We start from the raw sequence: 27,603 nt of genomic DNA, 5'->3' as shown, positions 1-27,603 counted from the left end.
AACCCAAACACTAACCCTATAATCCTAATCCTCACCCTGCCCTAGCTAATGAACCAAAAGCCCAATCAGACCCCGGTGATGCGAACTCTATTTTCAGAGAGATATCAATGCCGGAGCATAATGTCGTGTCACCAGGCATATATTGCGTATATACCACCTTTTCTCACACTTTGTATCACCATAGTAAAAGTAATTGCTGGTATAGCAAAGGGTGGAGGAACGATTTTTTTTTTTTTTGGGGGGGGGAGGGGGGAGGGGGCTCAAGAGCCAAATAAGGCACTTAGAAAAGAGCACTTTTTTAAATTAAAAAGGGGAGTTTTTGCATTTAGTTACGTACTACTATCAGCTATCTAGTATAAGCACTAGATCAAGAATGGCAAAGGGAGGACGGAGTGCCCCCTGATGAATTTTGCAAGACCTTTTCTTTCTTTTTTGACTGCATAAGTAAAGTAATCCAATTAATTATTAATTATCAGTTATTTATCAACAAAATATTCGAGCGAAAATCTTATGAAAAAATGCAGGGTTTACGTGAGCAGATCAAGAATTTAATTTGTAAAAGATGGGGCCCTTTCAACCGAATCCCAAACCCAACCAGGCTTGTCGGGGGGGGGGGGGGGGGGTCATACTTTAAACTTTTTTTTTCTGTGATACAATTTTACTATTTGGTTGCCATAAAAAGAGGGGGCTGCAGAAAGTGCCAATTAGTCACCCCATCGTTGTTTTATACAAGAAGCAATTCACTATTTTTATATTTTTATACTTTTATATGCATGTATAATTTTTTTTTATCCATTCAGTGATTAATTAGTTAAAATGAAACGATATTGCGGTTTAAATAAACAGGTAAGAATAAATTTGAAACTCAAATGGGATAAAATATGCATGCTTCTAAAGAAAAAAAATCCTCCATTTTACCACGCAGGAATACAACAAATGTTCGAAATTATTAATCACCTCATTTTTTTTTTCGTCATTTTTTCATTGTCAGAAACCAAGTTCCAAAATCATACATTCTTTGAGTGCTTTATTCAATTTTCAAGGAACTGCATGGGCCCTGTTGCATAAAAAGTTGAAATTAGACCCAAGTCAGAAAATCAGAATGCTTGATTCTGACTGGCTGATACCCAACTCAAGTTTAATTTTCTGACTTGGGTTAGGGCCCAGCTCTCATTATGTGCAGATATTTGATTTTCATCAGTATTTAAAATTCATGAGCAATCAGCAATGCATATTTATGAAACACACGTGACCCACACAGGCAAGCGTATGAACACGCACACACACACACACACACACACACACACAAATAGTTTAAAAGCAGGTATACACATACAGCAGACCACTGTTTTGTATTATGACTCTGTGGAATCTCACCTCTGCAAAATTTGACACACTGAGAAACACTGCACTGCTTTTGTCTGTCTGCTGCTCTTGAATGTAATAAAACACAAACTAAAAAAAATGATAACACAAAAACTCTTTTGCATCTTTTATGTGTTAGGTGAAAACTTTTGACCATACATATTGAAACGTGACACATAATAAAGCAACTTTCATGTTCAGAATTAAAATCAATGTAATTATTTACGAGTGTTAGATGAAATAATTCACCCAGATCAGCACGCATTCATCAAAGGAAGGGAAATCTGTGAGGCCATACGTAATGTGCATGATATGTTTCATTTTCTGCGTACTGAACACAAAAATGGTTTCATTGTATCAATTGACTTTCACAAGGCATTTGATTCTATCGTTCATGAGTTTATGTGCCATGCATTAGAACGCTTTTGGATTTGGTCCGTCTTTCATTCGATGGACAAAAAAAATATATTCAAATATTGAAGGATGTGTACTAAATAATGGGACATCAACTGGCTATTTCCAGATAACATGTGGTGTCAGACAAGGTGATCCCTTGTCCCCTTATTTGTTTATCATTGTACTAGAGACATTAGCAATCCGTTTGCGCTCCTCACAAGATCTAGCTGGCATCACAATTAACGACAAATAGTTTAGATTGTCACTTTATGCCGATGATTTCCGTTCGTTTTGTTGCGATGCCTCATCTATCATCAGTTTATTCAAAATTCTTGATCAATTCCGTAAATGTTCCAGTTTAAAATGTAACCAAGAAAAGACAAAGATGTTGATCGTTAAGCAATGTAATTGTTATACATGCAATTACTAATTTAGTTACACTACAATTGATAACTGGATACATAGATTTAGTAAAATACTACAACAAAAAATGATAGTTAAACACAAACACTAATGGCTGAATTTTCACCTGGGGTCTGTAGCATAAAACCTTTTACCTCATAAAAACTCAGGTAAAAACTAAAAACTCAGGTTAGTCTGACTTTTGTCATAGCCTTAACAAGGGGGAAAAAAAAAAAACTTGGGTAAAAAACCAGTTTTCTCAGGTGAAAAGCTTTATGCAACGGCCCCTGATGTTGAATATAAAAATTCTTATCGGTAACCACGTAACAAGGCAAAATGTGATTTTCATCATTATGAAAGTCCCCCCCCCCCCCCCTTACTGACTGCAAATCAAGCGTTATAAAAGATATGGTCCCAGCTTTGGAAGAAATACCTCATAAGCTTCAAGCTTCTGCTCATTAATTCCAAGCAAACCCTGTGGAACCATTAAAATGCACACAGGTGTACATTTATATGCCAAATATGTGCCACAAAGTAACATTTTGAGTATGGAAAATATTGAAAATTCAGATTTGAATACTCATCTATAGTAATTGAAACTATAGAGACATCTTTTGTCAATAACCTATATGTACTTTGAGTAATTCATTCATAACTCATTCAATAATATTAGGAAAACTGTATCTATAGATTAATAAGACAATGAATTAAACAAAATCATCTAATATAACAAGAGTAAATGTGATCACCCAGCTCAAAACCCACGAAGTCGTCCGTCAGCGCCTCTTGTAATTATCCAAATTACAAATTTACAAATGAAAACTCCTTTCTACTTGTGTGTGTGTGTGTGTGTGTCTGTCTGTCTGTCTGTGTTTGTGTGTGTTTTGAGCTGGGCGAACAAAAATAAACAATCAAAACAAATTTTTAAGGAAAGAGAATGAAAAAAGGGAAAAAGCTGAAACTTAGTAATATATTCAAAACTAGAGAGGAACCTGGTTATAACTGGGGCTTTGGGATCATGATGATCAAGTTGTTAAATCAGGTTCTTTGTTAAGAATACATATCTAATAAGGGTAAGAAAAGAACTGAGAATGGCAAGATCACTTTCTTACAAGAGGGTTCTGTTATCTGTCCTCTTCATAACCAGGTTCCACTGTGGTCTTGTGAAAAGTAGATAGAAACTTGCACAAAATAAATTTTGAGAATAGAACTGAAGGCAAAACATCTTGTACCTGAAGACTGTGTCTGTAGTTTTGACAATTCTGTACACGTCTTCTCTGGGTTTCACCAAGCCACCTCGATCTTTTCTTTTTGTTAGGCTTGCCGGTAATGTTTCCTCAGGAGGTGCATTGTGGTGGAGCGCCAATGAACACTGAGTGCATCTGCAGTCATTCACTATGTGCCTAGTGATGTACCCAGACATATAGTTCAGTACATGGTCATGATACTCTGAAGGCTCTTTCAACAGTTCAGCAAATTCCCGCATCTTTCTGTTACAGTGACTGACTGCAGCAGGCGTCGTGTGCTGAAAAAGTCTGTTCAGTGGCTGCTCAACTGTGACATTGGCATTCTTAGATGGCATGATTCGGTTTTTTAGAAGGATGGCTCGAAGAGCCCACTTAAACTGCAAGCAGTTTGGGTTGTTATTCCAACCTCCTCTGCGCCGAACACGGCTAAATAACATCTCAAGATGATCTTGGGAAAGTTTATATGTGCACACGTACCGAAAGGGTGTGTCAGCACTCACCAGAAGTTTGTGGCAGATTTCAAGAACAGAATCAATTGTTATGACGAATCCCATCCAGGCTGTTTTCCTTCTCCCTAGAACCAGCTTCTGTCCAGTTGCATCCCTGAGTGACTCAATGTATTTCTTTGTGTCATCAAGCCAAGTTTTTCTTGCTTGAAGGTTGGAGATGTCCATTGGTTGTTTGTACCCCTTCCCTTGTGGGGTTTTGGAATTCATAAAGTCAAAGAGCTTGTCGATTGTGCGTATGAACTCTGTCGTTCTGGCACTACCAGCAAATTCTGGGATTTTCAGATCCTCACGAAGGAAATCAATAGCATCGGCTACTGAAGAGCTCAGAGCTTGCACCGCTACCTTGACATTCATCTTGTGGCGTTGCCACTGCACATGTTTCGTCTTTAGTTTGTTTGCTAGATGGAGATTGTCTTTCTGTTGGAATTCATATAATCTTTCAATGAAGGACCATGAAATTCTTTCTCCCTTGTGGCAGATTGTACCCAATGTAGCTAGGCAATTTCTGACAAGCTTAACAAGGTGGCATGCATCAAAGATGAAATATACTTTTTCACTAGGATCTAGAGGATGAGGGAAGTATGATTTCGTCATGCCCGGGATCATTAGCGAGCAGCCCAAAGAGGATGCCATAGACTGATTGGCATACGACCCATCACATACGACTCCATGAACTGTTAGTCCTGCCTCCGTCAGAGCACAGATGAGCTGCTTTACAATCTCAGCCTGGACTTCACCAGACAAATGATCAGTCAGGAAGTAAGCCACTGGAAATTTCCATCTATTTGTTAACCCAACTGCCATAAACACAAGTGCCTCTGTTGCCAGACTGTCATCTGATGTGGGAAGAAAATTGCCACAGTCGACAAATCCAGAATATTTGCCATATTTGGGGTCATACACAATCTCTTTCTTTAACGCCATGGCGTCCAACATGAGAGTGCAGTGCTTCATGAATTCATTGTCCTCTGCCATTTCTTTCAGATGATCTATGACTTCACTGAGAAAACCAGGCTGACAATTCAAACTTGCACTCCACTGTCTGATTGTACTTGGATGTGGCAAATGAAGGTACTCCCTCAAGAACTCATATGCCTGCGCACTATAAAAATGCAATGTTACAGCAAACTGCTTAAGGTCATCCGAGTATCTATGTCCATGTTTTTCACTCTTTGAGGCTTTCAGTTCATTTTCAATGAGCGTTAAAGTATTTTCCCCAAAATTCATTTTCAGTAACTGAAGCTGACCATTGTTGATCATGTTTTTGTCCTTGACCTCTTGAAGAAGTTTAGCAATCTGAACATCTTGCCTTTTCACTTTTTGCTTCACAACTTTCAGTTTCTTGCGTGCCTCCTGCAGCTGTTCCTTGGTCACTTTGAGTTTCTTTTCTACTGAGGTAGAAGTGGCGGAATAGTTGTGATCAACGTGGGGCTTCTTGGCTAGATGAATTTGATCAGGTTTCCCAATAGTTTGGGCTCTTTCACGTGGTGGTGGCCTCTTTTTGGCAACTTGTATTTGCTTATGCAAGGGATGGGCAGGGAAAACTGAAGGGACGGCCCAATCATGCAACGCATGGACATGGTAGCTGTCATCTTTGCAATCTCTTGGATGGATACCTACAGCAAAAGGCAAATTAGAAAATAATAATGTATGAGCCTCTTTCATGCTCCTGTTTAGGCCGTTTTGATAATGAGCAATACCGCTACGTTCCATTCTTCAGAACTGTCAATTCATTGTTATCTTTAATGAGTGAATTAAAGATAAAATATTTCCAATGAATGATTGCATGAATATAAGAATCATACATCAAGGAGAATATTTCAAAGACAGTTTAACAATATGGTCAAATGATTTCAACATTTAAAACTGAGCTGCCTGACCTGTATAATTGTGCTCATATTTTAAAAAAAAGAGGAAAAAAACTAACTTGAGAGCAAAAGTAATAAAGATCTTGCATTGATTATAGAGATATTTAAGAATTTACCAGCAAATAAGCTAAAACAGTACTTAGTCAATGGAGGTGATATTTTAGGCTGTTCTCTTTTTCTTAGGCGCTAACTAGATACTAGTAACCATGAAGTATAACTCTTTCACAGCTTCATAATTATTTTCATCCCATTTATATTCTGAAAACATGTAGGGTCATGCAAATCAGATTTTTTAAGTCGGGAAAATATTAAATTTTTCCTTTAAACAACAGCGACAATTATGTTTCTCCTTCAAACTTGGAAAATAAATTAGCAAAATAGCTGTAATATCATTATTAGAGCTGTAATGACAGTTTTGGGTCATCATGAAGAAAACATGAAACACAGAAAACCTTCCAAACATGAGGAAAATTTTGAAATAAAGATTTTCAACTTGAATACACCTTTATTATTACGTCACATCCGTATGATAACAAATCTATGCACATCACTACAACACAGCCATTTAGTGCCAAACTAGAAACAAACTTTGTACAAAATGGTTTTACTTAAATAAGTATTTTTCTTTTTTTTTGTGTGTGTGTTTTTGTTAATAGAAAAATCAATCTTCTTAGTAAATGTAAATGTTATTCAAAACGAAAATTGATTTGAAGGTAGGTGGGTTAAACTCAAATCACATTTGGGGAATATTTCAGCCCTAATCCCGTACTGTAAAGCCTGTTATCTTAATTCAAATGTAAATACTCCAGCAAATTACATGAAAAAAATGCTGAAAGAGAAGCACCTTATTCTTTAACATGATTCAGACTTCACATACCCTTAACGTAATCGCATGTCAGAAAGTGCTCACTGCATATCACATGGTGTTCAGTTGGGTGAAAGTCCTCCCTGCTGACGTTTGCAAGCCACTTCAGTAAGAGGGATGCATTATGAAGTGGAAACCTGTAGGAAAGTGGAATATACAATGTAGGAATACATGAAACAGTGTATATCCATTGATACCCAATGAAATTGGTCAATCGATTGATTGTCTAGTACTTTTATGAGCACTATCATCTGTTAATATTCTGTAATTTTGAAGAGCATTGCCTCATAATTTTTGTCATTTTAACACTGAATTTGCCCCAGTTAAGACTATATATACAAGTATGAATAGCAATGCACATCTGGGCTCTGTTTTATTTTTAAAAAAAGAGTTGATATCCTATCAACTTGCTATTCTACCAATTAACTTTAGCTCTGATTAGCTGTTGTTTCAATGCCATTTGTTTAACAGCCAATCAGAGCCATGAATTGGGGACTAGTAGAATAGCAAGTTGATAGGATAGCGACTTTTTATGAAACAGGGCCCTGGGTGGTAATGTGGTATTTGGAAAATAATGCATGCTGATAATTTAATATCTGCAAACTTTTGTAATCTGAAGTAGCCTACAGACTAAAGATTAGATTTGTATTGGGGTTTTGTAATATCCTAGACCAAGCCTAGGCTAGCCTATAGTAGGACCTAGCCCAGGCCTTGACTCTGAGTAAACAGTTAGAATGTTTGTTGTTACTTGTCAAAAGTTACTGAAAATACCAGTTAGATCTAAATCTAAACCTAATTCCAACTATGTAGACTCTAGTCTAACTGTAAACTTTACACTGTGGTCTGTAACGTTAGTGTTAAGATGTCATGTCGTCAGTAACTGAAACGATAGGCCTAAATAAACTGAATAGACTAGACCACTCCTAACACTCTTTTCTATATCGGTAAATGACTAATGCCATAATGATAATGGGGACCCTTTTTTTGCATGACATCCCAAATTATTTGGCTCAAAATTTCTCTTTTTTTGAAATGTGCTTCTCTGGTAAGTCCTATATGTGGTAATCACACATATTTATGTCAGTAGTACAAAATCAATAGAATACTTCTAATAGCAGGTGAAGCACAAAGTTAGATTCAAAACTGACACCGTAATTATAATGTTATTGTATTCATACAACTGTATTTTTGTTGAGGAAAACAAAACCATACAGAGTCTAACTAGGATTTTGTCATTGTCATGGATGTACACTTAAAAGACTAGATCTAACTTGTTAGGCCTACAGTCCTGTACACCAGTACAGTAGGGCCTAACGTTACTCAGTATGGTAAAGGTACCACTTGTTTAGATTGGCAGGGTACCTTGACATCGGCACCCTGCGTATCATGGGGATGGCTGTTTGCGTATAGAACGAAAAGGTACGCGTGGGATTAAGTGTCATTAGCTATGAAAACAATGAAAATCAGACTCACAAATAAGCTCACAAACCAAGCTAAACACGTTTCAATTACACATCCGCTCAGTAATGGCGCATGGCTGTGAAATTCATGTGTAGAAACTCTATTTACTACCTGTGGAGGGAGGGGGTGCCGATCGCTAGGTATGCTTGGGTGACCCCCTTACTGCGACCAGCAGCCCCATACGCATAGCGTAATGCGTATGGGGCTGCTGGTAGCAGTTCGAGAACGCACTGCATGCACTAAAATTGCGCTATTTCAAAACAGAGATTCATTATCAACGACACGGTCACGACATTCAAAACTGCAGTATTTATGGCATATTTGAGGTAAGAATTAGGGGAATTTGTTGTATATTTTTGGAATAAACAAGCTACAGATCCTTAGGGTGACGATAGGTGGTACAATCATACTATAACACTTTACAGTTTAACAGTGTGCTAGGTAACACGTAAATCGTTATAGTTACCTGTGAAAGGAAACTCTGCTCCCCTTCTTCCTTCTGTTTCCACATCCAAAAGCAGCACATGATTCAGGCATTTTGCAAAAAAAAAAAATCTGTGCTACTTTAAGTAGAATTTACAAATTTTTCAAAACTCCGATGAAGACTTTGGCATAGCGATCTTTGGCATTTGGTCTGGTCGTCGATCTCCTCCCTGAATGCTCCGCTACACACAGTACGGTCGCTCCCGGAGTCGATATCTACTGTTGATGTAGCTAGCTAATCCGACCAAATTTGCCCGGACCAAAATGGCGAACGCCTCCTTCTACCAGTCACAGGGATTTTACGGAGTCCGCCCTCTAGTGTTCTTTAGTATACATCTCTATGAGTAGGGCCTACGCACACACATCCACACACGCAAATTAGTAGTTCCAGGTTTGACTCGATATAATTATCATGAGTATAATGCAGTGATCCTATGCGATGTGTCATGTGGTTTATTTTTGTTCTCATGGAGGTTTCTTCCGCCTCCAACTGCACTGGGTGGATCCTATCGAGAGACGTACCCGCGTCAAAGATCGTTACGATCTTTGCCCGCGTATCTTGTCCACACAGTTTATATTGCACACATGGCTTCTCATACTGTTATCCTGATTGCCAAAGGAGAGTAGAACTCATTGGCTTAGCAAGGGAACTCACCGGACGGTGCAGCCAATCAGATGATCTGATAAATATTGTTCAAGCACGCACGGGTACTAGGTCTACTTACTTGCAATCCGTTCGGAGATTTTGCGAGTGCAGGTTGCATGCTCTGGCCGTGTAATATACGGAGGATACTTGTATAGCTCCATTCCACCACCACACTTCTCGCCAAGGCTTGCCTCGCCTCTGCCTCACGTATTACCATGATAATGTAGGCTTTGCGTGTGTCTATCTGTGTGTCTTGTGGTACATGGTTGAATCGGAACGTTCTCCTCGAGTGTGTGTGTGCAATTTGTGTGACTGCTTACGGTCGCGGTCAACGGCGGAAGAGACACAACACTTTTCCGCGAAGCGAGTTGTTTTCATGGAAATTGCAGCAAACTTTGTGAATGGCATTTAACAGTTAGAACTATACACCGAGCGTGACATGAATGAATAGTAACACATTCTGCTGCTTGTTGAAAGAAGACCTGAAAAGTGCTGTTCTTCTCGAGGAAAGTAAGTATTTGGGGATGTTATCTGGTTTGCACTGCACTAGTTACTCATGTAGAAATTAATGCTGTTTAACACTATAAACGTTAACCAGTTACTGTTCAATAGCAAGACCCCAGTCAACACTGACAACAGTCCAGGTAAGCTTTTTTTTTTCATCATGTTATATGGGCTCATGGTATCGTCATCCAGAGTCTACATTGATTTTGTCCATTATTCTGGCGAGTATTTTGTGAGTGTTGACTGTAGTGTTGTGACTTGTGATGATCTCCTAGATTTCGCTTTGCTTTGTCAAAGGGTTTGTAACATAGAATCTAGTCTAGATCTAGTAAATTTACAGCCAATAGCAATACAATAGCACGTTAGGGGTGAAATTCTGAATTTCTTCCTACTAATCCCAGACTCTCATAAGTCTCTAGTCTACTTCTGTCTAATAAACGTTTTGAATAGGCTACATACAATGTCTGATGTAAGTTTCTTCCTAAAGAAAGTGTCTTCCTGACTTTTTCCATAAATTTAGGAAGAAACTTCACTTCAATTCAAGAGCGCAGGGCTCAATTCAAAGTAGTAATGCTGTACCGCATCAAGTACCGCATCACTCATTGACATACTCCTTGCCTGACCAGACCGCTGTGCAAAGCACAGCAGTCTGACATGTACTAGCTAGTCTAAGCTCTAGTGTTTAAACGTTGTAAACGACCGTCGCTTTTGACAGCAAGACCACAAAAAATGTCTTTTATTTTGTTTGATTTTAACAGTAATACCACCCACCTATATCAGTCCGGGAAACCCGCTCATTATGAGGACCGCTCCCGCGTACGAGGACTGCCCAGACGCCTCATGAGTCGGACTTAGTCGGATCAAGCCGCTAGGTGCGGCAGTCTTGCATTGTGCGAACACGATGGTGCCCGTGTTTTGATGGGCGCTCTGCATCGGTTGATTAAAACTCGATTTTTGAAAAAAAAGACAGGATTTTTTCTTCTTTTCATCATGGATAGTGGACATGTGTGTGTAACAAAAAATCACCGTGCAAAGTTGCGACAATTTATACGTCAGATGTGAGATGAATAAGAAGTGAACAGGGGGCCTCATGAGGCCCCCGACAGCGGCTGCGTATCAGTCCGGGAAACCCGCTCATGAGGACCGCCCCCGCGTACAAGGATGGTCCCTCATGAGGACCTCCCCCCGCCTCATGAGGCCCCCCGGGGAAAGATTTTCAGAATACCACCCTATCTAGGTGCCTACTCTCTTAAGCCTAGCTCACACCTTTGCGTTTCGAGCTTGCGTTCAGCTGCGTATTGCCCGAACGCAGTCTAACGCAGCCCAACGCAGCACTACGCAATGAAACGAGCTAATACGAGGTTAATACGCAGACTAACGCAGAGGCTTTGCGTTCTAGCTCGCTAGTTTGAAATTTTTTCAAACATCCGCAACTGAACGCAAGATCAAAATTCATTCGAGCTAAGACGAGGGACAACCAGCTAGTGCGAGCAAGGACGAGCAAGGGCGAGCGACAACGAGCTGCTTAACGCAGGCCAACGCAGCTTTACTTTGAACTGCGTTTCACTGCGTATGGTTACGATACCTGCTCGCCTCACCTCGACTTACCTCGCTTTCGTTCGCGTTACCTCGCTTTACCTCGCATCACCTCACTCTACTCCTAGTACGCTGCTCGCATTAGCAAGGACCGTTGCGGATGTAACTCGCTTCATTGCGAATCTAGCTCGTCCGTCGCTCGCTCCCCCTCGTTCATCCTCGCCTTACCTCGTTCCTCCTCGATCCTGTTCGATGCTGCTCGCTTTAGCTCGCTATGACTGCGTATACATCTGTTCATACAAAATCTAGTTTAGAATTCACTTAGTTGACTAAGAAACACAATATGCTTATCAAATCATGAAGCTTTTGGAATGATTGTGTGCTTTCAGCAACATCAGATTCAAACATATCAGTTTTTAAAAACACCTCAAACTGAGTTTCCCGCTGTTGTAGGTTTTGTGGAAAATCTTTTTTTTTCTCAGAATTGTATTACCACACAATGTATATTGCTGAAAAGTAATTTTTAACACAGTAACATGCTCTGTTTAGTCCTCAACAACTGCAGGTAATGAGCAAGGTTGTCATTCCTGTTATAGTGACCATAGGCAAGCCATTTTGAAATAACCTGTGGTGAAAATAATGTCCTGACCCAAAGCGACATTAAGGGTGACCCTATAAGGAAAAGTTGACTTCAGACCATGAAAACAACATTCAGAATCGATTTCATTGACCCAGAAAACCTATAATACAGATTTTGAAAATTATTGTGAAATGTTTACCTTTTTAAACAATGGAAGTGACTTTTGAATTTCAGATGGCGGCCATATTGGATTTGGCCAATATGGCCTCAGGGCGCCCTTCTTGGCGCCCGTCAAAAATTGAAATACACTAGTATGCTTTGGGCAACACGTGTACCAAATTTAGTGCTTTTTGAAGAATTTGAACCAAAAAGTCCTTGTGCCCCCCCCCGTAACTGTAAAATGTCAAAATTTTTATACCAGTGAAGCTCTCTACGAGCTTATACGCAGCAGGGCGAATTGATACGCAGCGGATCGAGCCGGAACGAGTAACAGTCGAGTGGATGAGCAGTGAAACGAGGAGAAGCGAGTTCATGCGAGCTGCTACGAGCTAGTGCGAGACGCCAGCGAGCAACGAACGAGTGGCGAACGAGGTACACGCGCAACGGGGCGAGCAATCTTCGTACTGAATCGTACTGTTACGAGCAAAAGCGAGATGGAGCGAGGTGAAAAGCAAACTAAGGCAACCGTACGCAACCATTTTGTACAAAATATACGAGCTACAACGCAACAATGTGACTGCTACAAAATATTTTGCCGCGGAGTGCTGCGTTAGGCTGCTTTAAGGCTGCGTTCAACTGACGCAGCTATACGCAGCTAAAACCGCAAAGGTGTGAGCTGGGCTTTAGACAGACAGAACAGAAAATTCTGTCTGTCCGGAGGAGTTTTTAATTATTTTTAAAAAAAAACTTTTATGGCTAGATATAGATCTAGTATCCTCCATATTGAGGGGATTCTGTGAAGCCAGACATGGTCTCTGCAGAAGATATCCCAGACGCAGTGCATGTGCTGCTACATATGTAGATCATTTCCTGTGCTCTTGGTGACAACTTATCGTAGGCAAATCGGTTTCCATGCTGGGGCATTCCCCTTACAGTATCGTGCATACTACAGCCTTAGTCAGATGTACAATGTAGGAGGGGATTCTGTGAAGCCAGACGTAGTCTCTGCACAACATATATCCGAGACAATAAATACAGACTGTCAATCTTTTTGTCTAGCACGCACAAGAAACTGCCATCTCTCTGGAGGAGAGATGCCCACCCACTGGTTTCCATAGAAACATGTGCCAACCTCTTGCGAAACGAACAGGGGACTGAAATGCTTGTTTTCGTCTGGCATGTCCTCTGGAGGTCCTCCTGATGTCCTACAAGACAGGGCAGGGGGACTGTTAAAGGGGACCTCCGGATGATTTTCACACTTTTACATTTGAACAACTATAAATTAGTCAAACTTGAGTACAGAGTTTCAGAATTCATAGTGATTGGGATAAGGAATGAGAATGTTTTCAAAATTTATAACAAATTGCAGTGAACAAGGATGATGACATGACAGCCTCACCATAAGAATGCATGAGTTGGGGCTCAAGAGAGCAGAACAAAAGAAGAAGGCATGCATAGATTTTTCACAGGTGAACTTGTTGAGCAAGCGGTATTGTAATGGAATTACACTGCTACATTTCTGAAATATATGAGGCTCTGATGTCATCAACACTGTTCAGTGTAATTTGTTGAAGATTTTCAATCTATTGGTTTCTCTGCTCAAGGACCACAATAAATTCCACGAATCTATATATGGAGCTGTTGATTTATGTACTACATGATGTGAAATTATGAAAATCGTCCGGAATGCCCCTTTAATGAAACACAGCCTTATCGTTGTACAGAAGTCATGACAGGGCTGTACCAGTCGAGATCTGAAAGATCACTCTATTCCGACCGACAATATGAATTTTGAATTCATCACATCATGTTTGCTACTCAGACCTATTTTTTATATGCAGTTATTTTCGCGTAAAGATATTTTCGCAAATGAGGAAGTCACAGATATTTTCGCGAAATGACACAGAGGCCTTCATAAGCGCACTATTACCTTTTAGCGCATGGTGACATTTTCGTGTGTTGTTAAATTCGTGGTCCAAATATGATTCGCGAAAATTACTTGTAAACCCTCGCGAAAATAACAGCTTATACAGTATTTACTATTTTGATGAATTTAACTTTCATGGGTATTATCAATATTGACCTACATGTACACAACTTACATCTTACTGAAAATGAAGATTTAGATATCGTATGCACACTGAATTCACACTTCTCCGCACGGTGTAGATCACATTTCTTCGCACTGTTGTCACTCATTTCTCAGTTCAAAGAGATTGCGATTCGTCAGTCTTTTTTTAAAATATTGTTTCTTGTAAAGTTGAATAATACAAAGTAAACACAAAGTAACACTGCAGACAACTTGAATACTTAATACTATATACAGTACTACAATAATAAAGAAATGATAAAGTATGTTACTACTAATACCACATGCTGTATTGCACACACACACACACACACACACACACACACACACACACACACACACAAACAAACTCCCTATCTTCCAAGGTTACCCTAAATACACAGAGCATTGGCTTTTGGCCTGATGCACCCCAGACTTGTGCTTTGTGCTGTGGCTGTTTGAAGTCAAGACCAAATCACTTAAAATAACTGTATGGTCCAGTTCTTGAAATGAGCATTCAGTTTGTTCTTCTTTTGTGCTATCTTATATATTGTTTTAATTTCACCCATGATGTGAAAACGTGATGTAAAATTTGTGTAAGGTGTATAACAAATACAAAATCGAGTATAAAAATGAATAGTTTATAATACACATATCATGTCTTGTTCCTGTAGTGTACTCCAAACATATAATCAAACTTAGAAGTTATCATATCTCAACCAAAATCAGTACAAGTAGAGATGTTGTCCACCAAGTTATCCCAGACAGGATGACTTCTCTGCACAAAATACAAAATGAATGATCCAAAGTTTAAGGTTGGTCTAAACAAAAAACAATGGGGAGAATCTCTCTTCCCTATTTATAAATGCAAAAAAGTATTGACTTATGGCGTTATAAAAAATCGTGAAATAATGTAAGCTCCTTAAGTGAGCCTCAATTGTATCAAAAATGATCTTTATGGATTTTGTACCAGTCTCTTTCTTTAGGTTGATGCCAAAAGAGCTCTTCCCACCTACATGTACATATATTATTCTCTCTTTTCGTGTTGGTACAGTGGATGGTCGAATTCTGGCGAGTGGGCTCTTGCATTCAACTGCTGTACATTTAGTCATTGCATTGGCACGTACGAAGGTTTTGTTTCTCTTTTGCATTTTTGCAGATACCACTACACTTTGAGCTTGCCAAAAAAACAACAACAAAAACAAAACTTGCCCCAGAAGGGCACTTTTTCAGCAACCCTGGTTCTCAACACTGGACTTAAGTCCTGCTTGCTTGGGAAACATGGTGCCAATTTCACATTTCTGAAGGCAAAATTTGAGATACTTGATGGGTTTTAGGAGGTGACTATAAAGGGACTTTCCTGTGGTGTATGACAATGCCAGTGTGTGAAATTATGTGATTTCTGTGTCTTGTCACAATAGAAATTTTCTGGCCAGCTTGTGATGTAGTGATAGGCAGTCAGATTCTGGCAGGCTGTCAGATTTTTGGCAGGCTGTCAGATTTTGGATGGCTTACACTGGACAGAAAAATCTGTTAGGAGTTTTTTTAAAATACATTTGTTTATTTTACCTCTCCAGGGCAGGCAGAGCCTGGCCTGGAATTTCATGAAGCCAGATGTGGTCTCCATGGTCATGGAATGTACATAATGATTTCCATGGCGATTAGGACTTACCTCTCAGTCAATACTATGTAAATCCTTGAGGCCTACTTCATACTAGTGTAGTAGCACATTTGCAGTATAGTAGATCTTGTAGTAGTCTTGTAGATTATTAACTGTCATGTACTTCGCACTGTCTAGACAAGCTAGTAAGGCTTAGTCAGTTCTGTAAGTTTTGGATTTCTGTATTTTCAGCATCCTTATACATTTGATATCATCAGAAAGGCCATAAATTGAGAAAAACAGTGGTAAAAATCAGCCCAATATGTTGAAAATTGGCAAAGTTACATGCAGCTTTTGCTTTCCCAATCTGCTACAGCATTAGTGTGTGTTTTTACATGCAATTCTCCCTCCACCCTTCAAAATTATATGCTGAAAATTATGCCAGTATTTGTTACGGTTTCAGAATGCATGCTTTAAGTCCCATATTAGCACATACACTGTACATTGTACTCCATGAAAATGCACTATGAATTTTTATGATTTATCATTGATTTCACATCCTCCAAGAAATGGAACCTTGCAAACTACGTTTACATGACTACTGTAAAAGTGAATATTTTTGTGTGAGTAATTTTCATGCTCGGCCAGATAAGATAAATTTCATGTTTTTTCAAGTCCACGGAATCAAGTCCTGAACTACTAGAACATCAAGCAAGCAAAAATATTTGCGTGCTTATATTTTTTGCCAGTTTCTGGTTGCATGAAATATAAAACTTTCAACACTGTGAAAATTTCCACTTTCTCAGTACATGTTTGCTCAATATTGGCATCATGATCTAGTATGATGCAGTGTATGAGGACTTGCAAATTTGTGGACGTACAATTGTAGGGGTGCATGCAAACGCTGTCCTACAAAGCTTACTGTACCATACATGTACCTGCACCAAAGTAGTGCTCGAACGCTCCCAAAGTGTACTATATGGAATATTGAGTCAAAAGTGGACCACTTCTGATGTGCTTCAAAAGTGTACCGTAATGCTTTAATAGAAATACAGAGAAGTAGATAAAATGTAAATTTCCCAGTTTGACTGTTGCTGACTATTCTAGTATAATCTATAGGCATGCTGCATTGTACATTCATGACAGACGTCTATAGAAAAAACATTTTGTAAGATTTGCGAACAGTTGACTTTTTGATGGAATTACAGGCTGTAGATGCTGGTTTCTACAGAGGGCTGTGTTCTTTTTGTGTAGAAAGGTAACCAGTTCCAAGTACCAGGTATATCGAACGTCCGTGTGTGGAAAAAATAGTGAATTCAGTTAGTTTTAAGTCAACAGAATTTGATACAAGGATGTGGATAATTTTTGCTGGTGGTGAGGATGTCCAAGGTTTTTTATAGCTCTTCATACTGGCATTGCATCATATCTTCCCAAAATATCAATTGTAATATTTTTTACAATTAGAAAAAAAAATTGTCAGTATTACCAATATACAATTCATTTTGTTGTTGTTTGGGACATGTCGATGCTGACCCTCATGAGTGATAAGTTAACAGATCTCATTCCCCAAATATGGGGAATGGGGAGTCCTGCAAAACTGATTTGATGAGACCATTTCTATGTCTTTATTAGATCCTTCAGATTGGCAGAAGTTTTACTTACACTTTGTATTCAGTGTTAAAGCATATGACTGAGTTAAGAAAAATGTAACAGCCTTAACATCATTGCAAGAGTTGGGGATAGACCAAGAAGAGAGCTGGCATGCCGACAAAAGTGAGGGAGCATGGGGGCTGAGCAGCAATAAATGTCCTCAAAGATAATTTTCCCAAATTTAGTTTGGTTCTCACCTATTGAGTATGTTTGCTTGCAAATTATCAGTATCCAGTGATAATTGAGATTAAGCGGATTTACGTCATTTGCAAACTTGCCTCCAAAATGGTTTGCTTTTCTTTAAATAGGTAACAAAAAACTTTTGAAAGTTTGACTGATTACTTGCTTTTAACCTGCAAATAGGTGATTAAAAGTCTCTTGGACTCCTCTACACGATAGCTTAATCAATTCAGCATATGGGCCGTCGATTGTTTATTCCTATCTCGATTGATTGCAATTGTTTGAAAGTCCACTTTCCAATTGATTTTAGAGACCTGCCCTCATTGTGGCAGGGTATGGCGTTGACCGAGAATAAAGTCTTCACTGGAGCATGTTGTTTTGGTCACCTGGTCGATGTTAAATACACTTCTCAAAGGAATTTGTCATTTCATTTTAACTGCTCATTTCTGTGTGCTGAGGGTCACTCTGCACATTCTTGTGTAAATTTCCCATGTGATGGACATGACATGATTTCTTGCATGTAATGTACCTAACTAATACAATTTACCTTATTATTTGACATAATTGTTATTTTTCTTTCTTTTGAATTTTTTTTTGGTGCTATTTGTACACCTTTACCTTCTAATCTGGAAAGAATTCACACTTCTTTCTCTCTTAGGAATGATTTTAAAAACCTTTCAGTAAGCATAGAATTAGAAAATATTGGAATTTGAAATATTGGAGATTGTAATAATTGCAATGCGCAATTCTGATTTGCCAATATTATGTATTTGTTCAACAAGGAACCATGCTTTTTTTCTTCAAAAAAGAATGAAGCACAGAAGGAATAGCAGATAGTATGTATCACATACCTTTTGTCTAGACTGGTGGCTGTCATATTTAGCAATTGTCTTAATTTTTTTTTTTTGTGAACAAGGAAGTGAATAGAGTTAATATTTTTTCATGTGTTGTCAAATTTGTGAATAGCATGCAACTTGCAAATTTGAAAAAAAAAATGGCAACAGACAAAATTTGTAGCGTACAGTGTATGTTAATGTTACTGATTGCTCTTTGTAACTTGATGTGTATACATCTATAGATTATATTTCGTCTTTAGCCCTGTGGCTATTCTAATAAATCAAAGGTTTCTACTTTTAGTTTTTCTAGTTGGTCGTAATTGGTAACGATGTACAACTCAAGATGCAAATAGGCCTATATGTTTTGTTAATACAGTAGTTCCACTTTTCATCCATACATATAGTTTTGAATTAGGGGATAAAATCCAATTTTGACTCTCTGTCTATAAGGGTTGTAGTATCAAAACATGCTGTACATCCGTACATGTGGTACATTAAATAAAATGATTTCTGCTTAATACCAGTTAAGCTGTACTACATGGCATGTGTTTTTCATGTTGCTGTACACTGTAGATAGTGTGTTTATCTAACATACTGGTAGTATAAACATGAGTTCCAGTATTCAAAATAGCTTGTATGTTGTACAAAGTGAGCAGGGAGATGTTCTGCAACCATCATGTGAAATGTTGAATTTGCCTCTTGCTTTGTGAATTCAATTGCATTTGACACTGTGGTGAACACTTTATGAATGCATACTACAATTGTACATTAGACGAGTGATTGATTTTAACTATCTTTTCTCACAAATACCAAATATTGGCTATATTTATGCTAGGTTATTGAGGGGCATACCAGGGTATACAATGTATTATTTGACATGACATGCATTTAACAATTCATTGCATCATTTATGACCCAGCCTTGCCATACTGTAGGTGCTGGTAGTTGTATGTCCTACGATGCTGATGGTGAACTTTCAAATTGTGCTATTTTCCTTAAACTATCAACAGCCGAAAGGAATAGAAGGCACTGCAAAAATAGTTCATCTTTGCTTTCCAGGGATGCTGGTACAAAATTACAGTATACATATGGTGCCTAATGTGGATTACTCTGGCAAATATTTTTCACTGACGTTTGCAAGCATCATCAAGTCTCTTGATGTTTCTGAATATTTTGGACACTAACTTGATGCCTTTAGCAGGTATGGCAGTTTGCTGTGTTGTGGAGCTGCATGCTCTGTGCATACTGTTGTGTAGTGGGACGTGAAGAGTGTGTGGTGAGTGATGTACCTCGTGGGGCATAGCTGGGTGAACTTGTGCAGGGTAGCAGTGGGCCAGTTTCCTACTCTGCATTCCTCCTTCCTCACACATGTTTATATCAGTTGTGTGTGAGGACTGGCCGACCGGTGCTTGATCGTGATGTACAATGAGTGCCTAATGGATTTCTTCATCATCTCTGTTTGCAAAATGTCTTCATTTAATGAGGGGGAAGCACTGTAGGGAGGGAGAAGCTCACCTGCAAATGATACTTGTGTTTACTGTAAAGTGTTATTTGCAGGTTATTGTGTATATCTGTTCACATACACCGTAGGCTCTTTTATACTATATAGGAGCTACAGTTTGAACATAGTATTTGACGTACTGAATGACTATTACATGGTATGTATGTACTGGTACCTGTATACATGTGTAGATATTGCTCGCTTAAACGTCTGCGAGAAAGAATTGTCATGAAACTGGGTTTTGTATAGTATATTTGCAGCCTTCAACAGAAATGTTCTCACATTCTTTCATGTTTCTCTTTTTTTATTTTTAGAAGGGAGAGATGTGCTGAGAATTTCTGATAAAAAAGAAAAGGCCAATTCTTTGTACCTCATTATTTTTCAGTTAATTTGGAAGGGAAGGAAATGTTGGAATAAGTGATAACATACATCATGTTTTGTCTTCTGTTTTTTTTCTCTGTATAATGCGTGCAAATGCAGTTCAGTTCACATCCGTTGCTGTTTATTTGCCCTTGATGACGAGGCCTGCCAAAATGCATTAGAATTGCCTGTTAGCAAATATGTGAAGCGTATGCTCATCTGTGAAATTTGACTGCAGTCATGATTCTGCGGCTGTGTGTGCACAGTAGTGTATGTAGAAATTAGTGATAAAGCTGTACACGATTCGTCACGGGAATTCCCGAATTTATCCAAGTCAGATCAGCCTTCCCATTGCATGGTATTCCCACGCTACTGGGTCTGTAAGAATAAAGCTAAACGAGGAACAGGTGTATGCGATGAATTCAAGCTGTACATTGTCGCATATCCTAGGGCACTTCGAAGACACAAACCCACGTGACAAAGTACTCGCTACTGTTGACAACATCCTAAGTTTCCCTAGCATCTTGTTTCCAAGCTTGTACCCGTAGTTTCTGATTGCAGGATAGCAGTGCAAAAGTGCATAGTATTAATAATGAAATCCAGCAGATTACGCAGGTTTACTGCCAGACCTTGTAGTGACTGGAAAGAAGCATTTTCATTCAGGCCCTGTGTGTGGAAAATAGGATTTAAATTAGTCTTTATATGATATTGGAAATTATGGTATTATATTATTATTATTATTATTATTATTATTATTGTTGTTGTTGTTGTTGTTGTTGTTGTTGTTGTTGTTGTTGTTGTTGTTGTTGTTATTATTATTATCATTATTAATATTATTATCATTATTATTAATATTATTATTATTATTGTAGTAATGATAGTAATGAAGAAAAATATACTACTTATATCAGAGGCTTGGGGTGAGAAACTGCGATGGCGTAGCAACAGGGGGTGGGGGCATTTTGGAATCAGAAATTGTGGCACACAGTATCCAATTTTACTTGCATGATTCTCATCTATTTGGTATAAAAATGGTCGTGCAAGGCATCATTTTGAGCATTTTTAACACATTTTGGTCATGGGTGAGTCTAGAATGTAGACATGACTTGAGTAGATAGCAGAATTTTTAGAGCAATCTCTTTGGATTATGTTCATGTATATAGAAAGGAAAATAGCTATAAGACACCAGAGCCATGTGTAGCTATCCTCTAGCCAACAGAAAGAATCAAAGAAAAAGTTTACCCTACTTACTTCAGCATATATAGCAGGCTTCTCATGCAGTGTTTACTATCAATATACCTGCCGCATTTTCATTTTCTTCTTTTTCTTTCTCAGAAGCATGAGAAAAAGATTGCTGGGCAGATGAGTGTGAGTGTTGTGGAAAAAACATTTGGACAATCACTAGGCCCTGTCAGACTGGCAAAAGATTGAGATGTTTAAGATCGTGAAGTCTTCGCAATCTTTTGTCGTGCGGTCACACTGGCAGCCAAACTTGGACCAAGAAGTTTGGGTCATGGTACGCGCGCGCAAGAAAGAAGAAAGAGCTCGCCGTCCGACGGCTAGTGATTGTGATGTAACAATGCACATCTGTACATGACAATGGCCTCGCGCTTCGGAGACACCGCCTGCAAACAGATTGAGAAGTTTGACGGGGGTGAGGGAAATATCCCTAGTTGGAGTGGGAAGTTTCGCGGGAAGTTTCGCAAGAAGTTTGCAGTCACACTGACAAAACTTCAAGATCTTAAAGATTGTGATGTTCAACTTCTCGATCTTTTGCCGGTCTGACCGCGCCTACTGAGAGTAAACAACAAACAACAAACAACAAACAAGTAGGACCTACATGGATCAGGCAAGACCTGTATGACTTGGATTATGAACTATAAATTAGGTCAGCATTGATGAAGAGAGAGAGAGAATAGTTTGCTATTAGATATCATGGTATGTAATGCTTCAACTGAACATTGTATAGCAAATATAAGCTTGAATAAGAATATGTAAGCAGTAAACAATTATTTATCTTAAGAGAAGGAGTTTTAATTTTCCCGCAAAATGGCTAAGTGCATGGCATTTTTGAAGACCTTATTGCAAACTATTGCAAAATGTTCCAACTTTAGGGCTTTAATACGGTAAACTCACCCGATTCCAACTGTTTTGTTCATGTGTGTCATTCTACTCTGATTTCATTCACTAATATGTGGTCAAAGGTACCCTGCCATTATCTGTGCATATGTGCATTTCCGCTGTCTGTAAACCTCTTAATGATGATAGCTGACACTACAAAACACTTGATTACAGAGGCGGGCCCATTTGCCTGAATTCCCAAACATTGCCTACATTTGTAAATTTAGTCCATGGTCAATAAACCACTCAACATTTCCCAAACTGTGTCTAATCCATGGACTTAATAATTTAGAGGTTCTACCAATTGAACAATATTCTGAAAGTGTTGTATGAACTCAACTATAGCTCTCCTTATACTTCTTCTACTGGTAGTTATGAATTTTGGAAATTCTCTTAGACATTTTATTTTACCTACCTACAACGTACCTAACCTATGTACGATGTACCTACACTGTATTAGTATAATGGATGCATTTTCACTTTACTATAGAGTTTAGTGTAGGCCTAGCATCTATGGTCTACATCTTTAACATCGTGGGAAAAACATATATTTTTCTGGTGCCAAATGGATTTTTCTGGGGGTACAAGAGGAGGCCTTGCCCTTCACCATTCTCTAGTCATTAGGCCTAGCTGTTTGCATGTCCATGACTACATGTACACTAAAATAACCACTGAAATTCCAAAATGATAAATGTCAGCCTCCACATACGGTTACAGGCTCTAATGGCTATTTAATCCATTGTACATCCTGGCTGTGCTGTTGTAGCATCATTTTCAATGAGCAGCATGAAAATACATGTATGGGACTATGCTGTGCGACTCGCAGTGAGTGACAATGAAATTGTAACAAAGAAGTGTATTGTAACTGGGTGTAATAATGTTCATTCACACAAGTATAATAAACAAGTCCGGAAGATACATAAGTACCACTTCATGCGAGAAGGGTAATCCATGGACTAAATCTAGGCAACGTTTGGGAATTTGGGCCATTAGGTACATCGTGCTTTCCATATAAGATACTTGTTCTATTGTCTGCTGAGCCCTTTTCATCCAGAGCTTGTTAGCATCATGTGTAATCCTGAAATGATCCACATTAGACGGTAATTTGAAACACCCTGGCCCCGTTTTATCAAAAGATAAAATCGATTTTAAATTTCCTTACCACACAGGCTGCCATAGACTTACAGTTGAAATCAACTTTATAATCAATTTTAACTCTTCATAAAACAGGGCCCAGACACTCACTGCATGCTACTCATGTGCACGCGCAGAAGCAAATGTACTGAGAACAGGTGCATAGTACCAATCCCTCCTGATTCAGAGGATAACAGTAAACATGTATGGCGTATACGGTAGCCGGCACAGCAGCACGTGGTGGACTAGTGTCTACTCACTGTATAGTGAGGGACAGGAAAGAGGCGGGGGATGTTGGGTGTAGAACAACCACTCGTATGAAGTACTGTACATTGTAGAGGTGAACTTTGATACATTCAATCACTGTGTCTACTTTGTGAAATGGAACCCAGTCATGATGTTTTCGTGCTGTGAATGCCTGCCTTACGCGAGGTAGAAGCGAAGTGTATTTCATTGGTGTAAAACCGGAAATGTTTGTGCGCATTTTGATTGAATTGCAAATTTTGTGAGAGCCAAGATTCGCATAATTAAAATAGCTCGCAAAAGTTCTTGTCTACACTATTAAGTATGCACTGAACGCCAGTGGCCGTTCGCACGGAAATTCATGGCTCGAAAAAGGCCATTTGCTCCAATTCGCTAAAATTTCATGGCCCGAAAATATCTTGCTTTACAGCATTTCCTCTCAGGCGCAGACCCTGGTGAAGGTTAAGATGTGAATTACACCTGATAGTTCCTGGTGTCTAAAGATATGTTCTTAATCCTGGTCAAAGTTCAAGTTTGTCTTTTTTGAGTCGCCGTCTGTAGCTTGTGTCGAGTTCTAGCCATGGATGCTAATGACTTGTCTCTGTCTGTAATGCAGTCTGGAATGCTTGCGTAGTTGATGATTTATGAATGTATATGTTGTGAGCCTCTAGTATTACACTGACATTTTACACGGTATGTGGGCTGATGCGGAGATTTGTTGCTGAAGACACGTTTTTGGCCACCCTTCCAATGCTATTGTACACTGTCTTGCAGATTCAGTCATCATCTTCAGTAGAGCCTACAACTGCCATTCGGTGATGCACATTGTACAATACGCTATAGGCCTGCATGTTATGCAGTTTAAAGTCTCAGTGTACCCAAATTTAGGTGTACGGTATCTTATATTCTAACGGAGTGTAATGTTTCTTTAGCTTTATTTGACTTACCATTTGCACCCCTTTCTCCCCTACCCTCCCCCCCCCCCCAAAAAAAAAAAAAAAAAAAGAGAAGAAAATATGTGAAATATATTTCTTTTGACTTTAATATAAAAAAAGGAATGCATGCTGTTTAGTGTGATGTTTAGTTTGTATATTTGCCTGTTTGCCTGAGACAACAGCAAATACATGCTGTAGCCATGAAGTATGACTCATGTGCCATTCAGCTCATATTAGTGATAGCATATGTAAGTCAATCTGACCATGGATGTGCTTCATTTTTTCTGATTGATGGGGAAATGTACTCTCCTGTTTTGAGTTGCCTCCTCAATTATTTACCTGCATATGTAATGGTGTGCAGTCACACTTATTTGCACATTTGCACACTCACATAAATGAAAGCAATCACTTATAAATATGTTGGCAAGCACACTGTATACATTTGCATAGCTGCTGAGCCATCAAAATATTGAATGAGACTGGATATCAGAGTAGTATGAAAAGATGCTTATTGTGGATTTTTCTATCGATGTCAGACATCAGGAAAGTGGCATGTTTTTGAGGGAGCTCTGTACTATTTGCCCATCTTCTTTTTAGCTCTCTGCAGATTTTGCCGTATCTCATAAATTGTATTGACATGATGTCATACAGAGAAATAGGTCCCATATAGGACCTACAAGCAAACAGTTGCTTTCTCCATTGTCTTCATGAATGGAAGGGAAGTGCATTTGTAACCAGAGTTGTCACAGGAAATATTATCAGGGTTTGCATTTAAAGGAATCCAAAGCCTAATTGTAGATAAGGATCAAATCAAAGCAGCAATATTAGTAGACTGCATTTATACAGTTGTAAGTAAAAATTTGAGAAAAATTGGACAGTCCATTCAAAAGTTATGAATATTTTAAAGTTTTGATGCTGTCTACTACACTTTGTCACCTCGTTTTGGACAGGATTATGAAGAAGATATAGAAAAAAAATTAAGCATTATTTCAGTTTTCTTGCATAATGAAAGAGCACTTGTCTTACCTCTGTCAGAAAGTAGGAGGAATAATATTGCATGTTACATATATGTGTCAGTAGCAAGTCAATGGAATACGTACATTTCATGAAGAAAAATTGCATTTTGTCGAATTCTCCCTATTTTTTTTAAAATCAAATATTGTAGTCCAAAATAACGTCATGAAGTAATGTACATGTAGTTTCCTATGTACATGTAGTTTCCTATCTACATGTAGTGACCATGATACCGAATCTTTAGAAATTGGTAACTTTTTAATTGATTGTCAATTTTCCTCAATTTTTCACTCATGTGTACTACTGATATTGCTGCTTTCACTCCATCCACTTTTATATTATGGGCTTTGGTTTCCTTTGCAAAGATTGTCATCAGAAGTGATGCATTTTGTATTCGTGCTTATGCTGTGTATGCATGAGCAGAATCGAAAAGGAGGAGTTGCGTGCCATTTTCATTTGGTACGGTGATAAGACATATATGCACTTTCAATGAAACCTGAGAAACCTGCATTTGATATGCAGTAAATATTGTTTGAGAATCAAGTTCAACCACGAAGAAACTTTTCTTCTTTGACTGAAATTACCCGAGTCAAAAAAAACCTCGACAAAAAAAGAAAAAAAAAAAAAGAAAAGGAACCCTCCCAGAAAAATAATAAAGGAGCATCATGTTCCATGTGTCTGGGATGAAAGCAAAATGTTTCCCCATTTGATTCACATGTGTGATGATGATAGACATTATATATAGTGCTTGAGTAGTCAAGCAATAGCTCTTATACCTGCTCACACTTCAGACTGTGAAAAAGCTTGCTTCTGGTTGTAAGTGGCGAGGAGGTTTTGTCAGCAGCGAATACCAAAGATAGTTCACCTGTAGCCCAGTCTCAAATGTCAATAGTTACATTCACATGACGTTTGTAATCTTCGAAGTTCCAAACTATATGGTTAGCCTACATGTATATAGTTTTAAACTACAACGCACATCCACATGACACCTCATCTCAAAGACTGAATTTTTTAAGCGAGCATTTCTTTCGATAATCAAACCACAGCTATGTTTCGCCGCCTAATAATGTGTGATGATACAGTACATTACAGGCACTGGAAGTTGACCAGAAGCTGAGGAGGATTATTAAAGGGGAAGGCTAGTAACTGATCAGTGGGAATCAGTGGAAATGCTGGGAGTTGATTGTTCCAATCCTTATGGGATTCATTCAAGAGTTCATTGTATATCTATTGTTGTGTGAAAATGATTTGCTTCAGAATGGTCTCATATTCCAGTAATGTGCAGTTTCATGCTTCCAGGTTAGCGTCCCTGGTCAGTGACAGAGCATTAATCTGCACATTACTTGAATATGAGACCGTTCTGAAGCAAATCATTTTCACACAACAATAGATATACAATGAACTCTTGAATGAATCCCATAAGGATTGAAACAATCATCTCCCAGCATTTCCACTGATTCCCACTGATCAGTTACTAGCCTTCCCCTTTAAACCCATTGAGGACGAGTCCCAAGTATACTCGGGCAAGTGTCTATGGAAACTATGTGTGTTGTAGCAAAATCAGTTCGTCCTCAATGGATTACTAGGGTTCATGGAGAGGTCATGCTAACTCTTGAGTTGTTTATCATGATGTCCACAGGATGCTGAAATATGAGTGGGGACTCCTTGCTTGTGAATAGAATGTAAACCATAAGATGTCTTGTATTTCTGATGATTGACTAATCCTTGAGATAGCTAATCATTGAAGATTGAAAACTCTTGCTAGTCTATAAGTGTAGGAATGTTGTGTGAACATAACTAGAATGGGGGTGGGGGGGGGGTGATATTCCTAAACTAAAGATAAACACAGTCATAGCATTCGGAGAGAGAATTCACTGAATGTCATAAGTCTTTTCTGCTGAATATATCAGTAACTAGACCTTCGGCTGTGGCAGACAGAA

At 38.7% G+C, this 27,603-nt stretch overlaps 1 protein-coding gene across 1 annotated transcript in view; it reads left to right on the top strand.

Moving 5' to 3' along the window:
* The first annotated feature begins 9,403 nt into the window (after positions 1-9,403).
* Positions 9,404-27,603, top strand: part of LOC139740634 (signal transducer and activator of transcription 5A-like) — a 70,880-nt gene continuing 52,680 nt past the window's right edge. The window contains exon 1 of the mRNA XM_071651215.1: positions 9,404-9,752. The gene's annotated coding sequence lies outside the window, so the exon portion shown is untranslated. The remainder of the gene's footprint in view (positions 9,753-27,603) is intronic.

This window comes from Diadema antillarum, unplaced genomic scaffold (genome assembly GCF_040938485.1).
Source record: "Diadema antillarum isolate AM-2024a unplaced genomic scaffold, OU_Dant_1.0 seq00000871_RagTag, whole genome shotgun sequence".
Taxonomy (NCBI): Eukaryota; Metazoa; Echinodermata; class Echinoidea; order Diadematoida; family Diadematidae; genus Diadema; species Diadema antillarum.
This window is presented reverse-complemented; position numbering and strand designations above follow the sequence as displayed.